The following is a 6,905-nucleotide window of genomic DNA, read 5'->3' as shown; positions in this document are numbered from 1 at the left end:
AAGTCGTAGAATATGTTAAACTAAGAACATCGATAAAAAGAACGCCCAAATCTGACTTCGTATGAAAAAGTTATGATTTTTCTAAGATTCGGCTTAGCAGTGCACGGCCTGAAACTCGAATTTTAGTTCGAGCGGTTTTTGGCTTACATGACCTAAATGAGAGTTGAAGATCTCATTAATAGGAACTCAAAGGTAAAAAGACAGACGAAAACGGAGTCCGTATGAAGGAGTTATGAACTCTTCGCGGTCATTTAACAGTCTAAACTCCTCCTACTGTTAAATTTGAGATCGGTCGAGAATTAGCCGATAGAGTCTAAATGAAAGTTGTAGATATTGATTTTACCTACGCGTGGATATAAATAACGTCAAAAACGGAGTTCGTATGAACGAGTTACAAATTATAATAGCATATTTACGTATTAAAATAAAGTATAAATCATGTATACGTACACATATATATACATATGTATATATCATTAGAAAGGTATCGACGATGCGGTCATTATAAGACTAATATTGAGTTCTTTCGACATTAGTTTAGTACAAATATCATTAAATCCATTTAAAATAGTATTATAGAGGGGTGTTTAGTTGTTTATATAACTAAAAGGTCATTAAGTAATTATGGAGGGTAGTTTTTGAAAATTCAATTAGTATAAATAAGAGCCTTGGGCTCTCATATTTCTTGCACCATTCTCTTGATTCAAGAGTCTTTCTCTCCTTATCCCCCGAGCATTTCGGTCCCTCGTGATTCGACTTCTCTTTCTGTAGTTTAGTATAGTAAGGTGAGCGCTGAAGCGCTGCACGAATCTTTCTTAGAAAGATTCAGCGACGAAGTTCTGCCCCTGCAGAGCCCGACTCCTAGCTAAAACCCCATTGTAAGTAAGTTATGCTTACCTTATTTTAATATAGCTTATATTTAAAATTAGTATTGTTATTATGAACTTATAATAAATACTTGGGCTATTATTATGGGTTATATAAGTATTTTTTTTAACGCTTATATAATAATAATAATAGCTAGACTATTAATTAGTCTCGGCGAATAATAGACTAAACTCTAGTGGTAATAATACTAGGTTTCGTCGAAGAAAATTCTATTTAAGAAGCGAAGCGCTGTCTGAGTTCGGAATCACCACCTTTTCAGGTGAGTGCATAGTTACTTTCAGCTTACACATAGATATGAAGTATTTTATATAAATTACGTGCTGTGTGTGTATATTATCTGTATACTTGCTATCTATGCTGGATGAACGTTTTATACATGTTTTCAATGATTTAAACTGTATATGTATTTTATATCTACAGAATGTGTTGGGTAAGACATGGGTAGATGTATTAGTTGCTGTGTGATAAAATGAAATAATGAGATGCCTCGTTATAGATGTTCTTGATGATCTAGTCATCTAGCGGAGTATAGATGACGACCACGGACTATTCTAGACAGTCCAGTGGAACACTAATAGGCTCGCAACCTGTAGGTGTTTATTTGAACTTTGTGTTTAACCGAACTGTGTGTTTATTCGAACTGTGTGTTTATTCGAACTGTGTGAACTGTGTGCTCACCAGATATACTCCATCCCAATGATAGTCCTTTGACTAGGTCCCTTGTGTTAGGTGTTTTAGGGACGTAATGTGAGGATAACGGGAATGGGTAATTGGGTTGATTGTTTGATGTTTAAAAAAAAAATAATTATATTATTGTGGGTTGAAAACCCTATGTGCTCACCAGGTTTCCCAACCTGACCCACTCAGTTTATTTTTATCACAGGTGTTGATATGAAGTCACAATACACTGAGAGATTTAAAGAGATGTAGATCACTAGTGTAAATAATTGTAAGTTCTGTTTATGCTTATGTTTCTGTATTAACGATGACATCCCAAACGTTTTAAAATGAAATAAATACGTTTCATCGAAAATGTTTTAATAACGTATTTACCATGTTTTTCTGGGAACAAATTCCGCAACATTTTTATAAAATGAAGTACTCTGATTTTTATAAAGCATAAACAAAATCGGTCTTTTCTGGCCGTGATTTTTGGGGATGTCACAGTTGGTATCAGAGCATTAGTTTAAGCGAACTAGGAATATGGATTTATTTCTAGACTTAAACTTAGAATGCTAAGCGATGATTGTGAGGTGTGAGCACTAGATTATTTTAGGAATTGTGCCTAAAATGCTTTTATGTGCTAAATACTTGTGCCTGATATGCTGTTAGTTGTTCGGATCTATGGTCTGTTGCCGACCGGATCTGGAAACCTTATGTGTTTAGGATTCTAAACGTACGACTACGATATTAGAACTAGCATATAAACGTTTCGGAGTGATAAGGATGATTTAACCATCAATCCTAAGTAAAGATCTAGATTCACCTTATTCGGTGTATAGATCAAGATGGCAAGAAGCCGTAGTGGAAACATGAATGCAAATGGGAACAGAAACCAACCCCCAGTGATTGAGCAAATACCGGTGATAGAAGCCGCCGCTGAGCCAGTCACAATGGCCGGAGTGCAAGCGATGATCCAAGCGATGTTGGATCGTCAAATGGAGGAAACCAGACGTTTGCTCCAGCAAAATCGTGAGGAAGCCACTATTCAGATCGAACAGCCCGAGTTGAACGAAGGGCGGACTGAGGAAGGAAACTACAGTGGGACTGTTGGTCAAGTCAACCCACCAATAGTTCGACAAAACAACCAAGATGACGAAGTCGAGAGGAATGGATGCAAGTACAAGGATTTTCTGACTTGCAAGCCATCGACTTTCACTGGAAAGGAGGATCCGATCGGGGTCATGGATTGGATCTCAGAGATGGAGTTAGCCTTCATGACATGCGGTTGTAGAGGGAAGCTACAGACCACATTTGCAGTGCGTCAGTTTCGAGGAAGTGTTGTACGTTGGTGGAATACCTTGGGGAAGACTCTGAGCCCTAATGAGCCCCTGAAACTGACATGGGCAGAATTTCTGGTGCAATTTAAACGAAAGTACTGCTCAGCTGAAAACCTGCTTGAGTTAGAGAACCAGTTTCTAACCCTGAAGAAGGGAAACATGTCAATCGATGAATACACGAACAACTTCACAGAAAAGATGGAGTTTGCCATGCGTCTTGTTCCGGATGAGCTGACGAAAATTGATAAGTACGCGAAGGGACTTCCATGGGAGTACGCGGTGCCAGTACGTCAGGCACCTACTTTGGAGGCAGCTATCTGGGCTGCCAAGTCTGTGGAGGACATGATTAAGGGAAGAGCTGCCAGCAAAATCGAGGTTGGCGAGAAGAGGAAATTTGAAGGGTCTGCTAAACCCAACAAAAAGAAGAGCAAGTTCGGTTCAAAAAAATTCGGGGGAGGAAACGAATTTAAATGGTGCGAGAAGTGCAATAAGAAGCACTCAGGAAAATGTGGTGATGAAGTAACCTGCTACAAGTGTGGGAAAACAGGGCATTATGCTAATGAGTGCACCACCAACAAGAAGGTGTGCTACGAGTGTCGTGAAGAAGGGCATATTGCTAAGGATTGCCCAAGGAAGAAAGATGCGGGAAGGCCCAACATACCACCAAAGCCAAAGGCGAGAGCCTTTCAGTTGACGCTCGAGGCTGCAAAGGAGGCAGCAGACGTCGCTTCAGGTACCTTTCTTGTAAATGGTTTGCCTGCAAATATACTATTTGATTCCGGAGCCAATTACTCCTTTGTGTCGCATAAATTTAGTGCGAAATTAGCATTACCTGTAGAAAAACTAGATAATGCCCTGATTGTAGAAGTTGCCAGTGGCAAATTCGTACCTGTTAGTAATCGTATTAGGAACATCGTCATTGACCTAAACGGAAACGAATTCCATGAGGAACTATTACCCATAGAGTTAAACGGTTTCGACATCGTTTTGGGTATGGATTGGCTTAGCGCCAACGATGCTGAGATATTATGCCGAAAGAAGATAGTTAGGATAAACCCACCCGGAAAGGAATCATTTATGGTGTACGGGGACAAACGCAGAGTAAATTCTGGAATCATCTCCCTGATGAAAGCCAGGAAATGTTTATCCAAAGGATGTGCATCATACTTGGCATTCGTAATCGATGCTAAGAAGGAAAAGAAAGAGGTGCAGAATATACCGGTTGTGTGCGATTATCCGGAAGTCTTTCCCGAAGATCTTCCCGGATTACCACCTGATAGGCAAGTAGAGTTTCGTATAGACTTATTACCAGGAACAACACCGATAGCAAAGGCACCTTACCGATTAGCACCGACGGAGATGAAGGAGCTCATGACACAACTTCAGGAGCTGTTGGACAGCGGTTTCATTCGACCTAGTTCATCACCCTGGGGAGCTCCGGTGTTATTCGTGAAGAAGAAGGACGGAAGCATGAGGATGTGCATAGACTACCGAGAGCTGAATAAGGCAACGGTGAAGAACAAGTATCCATTGCCAAGGATTGATGATCTATTCGATCAACTGCAAGGTTCGAGCTACTTCTCAAAGATCGATCTTAGGTCAGGATATCATCAGCTGAAGGTGAGGGAGCAGGATATTGAGAAGACTGCATTCAGAACAAGATATGGACACTACGAGTTCTTGGTTATGTCATTCGGACTAACCAATGCTCCCGCAGCATTCATGGATTTGATGAATAGGGTTTGTAAACCATTCCTCGATAAATCTGTGATAGTGTTCATCGATGACATTCTCATTTACTCGAAAATCCAGGAGGAGCATGGCAAGCATCTACGAGAAGTGTTGGAGGTGTTAAAGAAGGAGAAGCTTTTTGCAAAGTTCTCTAAATGCGACTTTTGGATACGGGAAGTCCAATTCTTGGGTCATGTTGTTAACCAGGAAGGAATAATGGTTGACCCCGCCAAGATCGAGGCTGTAATGAAGTGGGAACGTCCGAAGAATCCCACGGAGATTCGAAGCTTTCTAGGATTAGCCGGATATTACCGACGATTTATCCAAGGCTTTTCTTCGATAGCTGCTCCATTAACATCTTTGACCCATAAAGGAGCTACGTATACATGGAGTGAGAAACACGATGAGGCGTTCGAGAAGCTAAAGAAGAAGTTATGTGAAGCACCGATACTTTCTCTACCCGATGGAGTCGAAGATTTCGCAGTTTATAGTGATGCATCTGGAGTCGGGTTAGGTTGTGTTCTGACCCAAAGAGAAAAGGTGATAGCATACGCATCTCGACAATTGAAAGAGCACGAAAAGAACTACCCCACTCATGATCTGGAGTTGGCAGCGGTAGTATTCGCCTTAAAGATATGGAGGCATTACCTCTACGGCACGAAGTGCAAGCTCTTCACTGATCATAAGAGTCTCCAGTATCTCTTTAATCAGAAGGAGTTGAACATGAGGCAACGACGCTGGCTAGAACTTCTCAAGGACTACGACTGTGAGATACTTTACCACCCAGGTAAAGTAAATATTGTTGCTGATGCTCTCAGTCGGAAAGTCAATCTTGAAAGAAAAAGGCCAAGAGCGTTAAGAATTGAAGTCGTCTCGACGATTGTGGAAAGTATCAGGAAAGCTCAAGAAGAAGCCTTAGAAAAGAATGACCGAAAGGAAGAACGTTTGGGAAAGACGTTAGTGTTCGGTACGAACAGTCGAGGACTGAAGGTATTCCAAGATCGAATTTGGGTACCTAAGACGGGAGGAATAAGAGATCTTCTAATGGAAGAAGCACACAAGACCATGTACTCGATTCATCCCGGTAGCACTAAAATGTATAGGGATCTAAAGCCCTACTACTGGTGGCCGACGATGAAGCTCGATGTTGCGAAGTATGTGGCTGAGTGTGTAACATGCGCGAGGGTTAAGGCACAACATCAGAAACCGTATGGGAGTTTAGAACCTTTACCTGTACCCATGGGTAAATGGGAAGACATCACCATGGATTTTGTGACTAAACTGCCCAGAACGAAAAACGGACACGACATGATTTGGGTAGTCGTGGATCGTTTCACCAAGAGTGCACACTTCATAGCAGCCAACGAGAAGTGGTCTATGGATAAGCTCGCAAATGCTTACGTGAAGGAAATTGTAAGACTTCACGGTGTCCCTCTTACGATTGTATCAGATCGTGATAGTCGTTTCACGTCGAGGTTTTGGAGGAGTCTACAAGAGGAGTTGGGTACAAATTTGTGTTTGAGTACTGCTTACCATCCGCAAACTGATGGTCAGAGCGAAAGAACGATTCAGACGTTGGAAGATATGCTGAGAGCATGTACCCTCGAATTCCAAGGGAATTGGGATGAACACTTACCTCTAGTAGAATTTTCCTACAACAATAGTTTTCACTCGAGCATCAAGATGGCACCTTATCAAGCCTTGTATGGACAGAAGTGTCGTACGCCGTCTTGTTGGCTTGAAGCCGGAGAGAAGCAGTTTATGGGCCCCGAGATAGTCCATGAGACTGCTGAGAAATTGAAGTTGATTCGGGAAAGAATGTTAGCAGCTCAGGATCGTCAGAAGAGCTATGCTGACAAGAAAAGACGACCGATAAACTTCGAAGTTGGGGATTCCGTTTTACTTAAAGTCTCACCGTGGAAGGGACTTATACGATTTGGGAAACGAGGAAAGTTGAGTCCAAGGTTTATTGGACCGTTCAAAGTTCTTCAGAAGATTGGGAACCAAGCTTACAAGCTGGAATTGCCCGAAGAACTCAATGGTATTCATAACACCTTCCATGTGTGTTATTTGAGGAAATTCATGGGAGATGTTCCCGACATAATTCCAATCTCGGAATTAAGGATGGATGAGAATAAAAGGCTGATCGAAGAGCCTGAGGCAATTATTGACCATAAGACTAAGAAGTTACGACACAAGATGGTCAACTTGGTGCTAGTCCGATGGAAACATTCGAATGGGCCGAATCTCACTTGGGAAACAGAGGATGACATGATGAGTCGCTAT

At 41.5% G+C, this 6,905-nt stretch overlaps 1 long non-coding RNA gene across 1 annotated transcript; it reads left to right on the top strand.

Moving 5' to 3' along the window:
• The first annotated feature begins 703 nt into the window (after positions 1-703).
• On the top strand, positions 704-2,320 carry LOC145018192 (uncharacterized). The gene is made up of 3 exons (XR_013666874.1): positions 704-878; positions 1,080-1,147; positions 1,772-2,320. It is a non-coding gene; the product is annotated as an uncharacterized LOC145018192 (long non-coding RNA).
• Positions 2,321-6,905: the final 4,585 nt, after the last annotated feature.

This window comes from Lactuca saligna, chromosome 9, assembly GCF_052625555.1.
Source record: "Lactuca saligna cultivar CGN05327 chromosome 9, ASM5262555v1, whole genome shotgun sequence".
In the NCBI taxonomy this organism is placed as follows: Eukaryota; Viridiplantae; Streptophyta; class Magnoliopsida; order Asterales; family Asteraceae; genus Lactuca; species Lactuca saligna.
The sequence above is the reverse complement of the archived record's forward strand: the minus strand, read 5'-3'. Positions and strand labels throughout refer to the sequence as shown.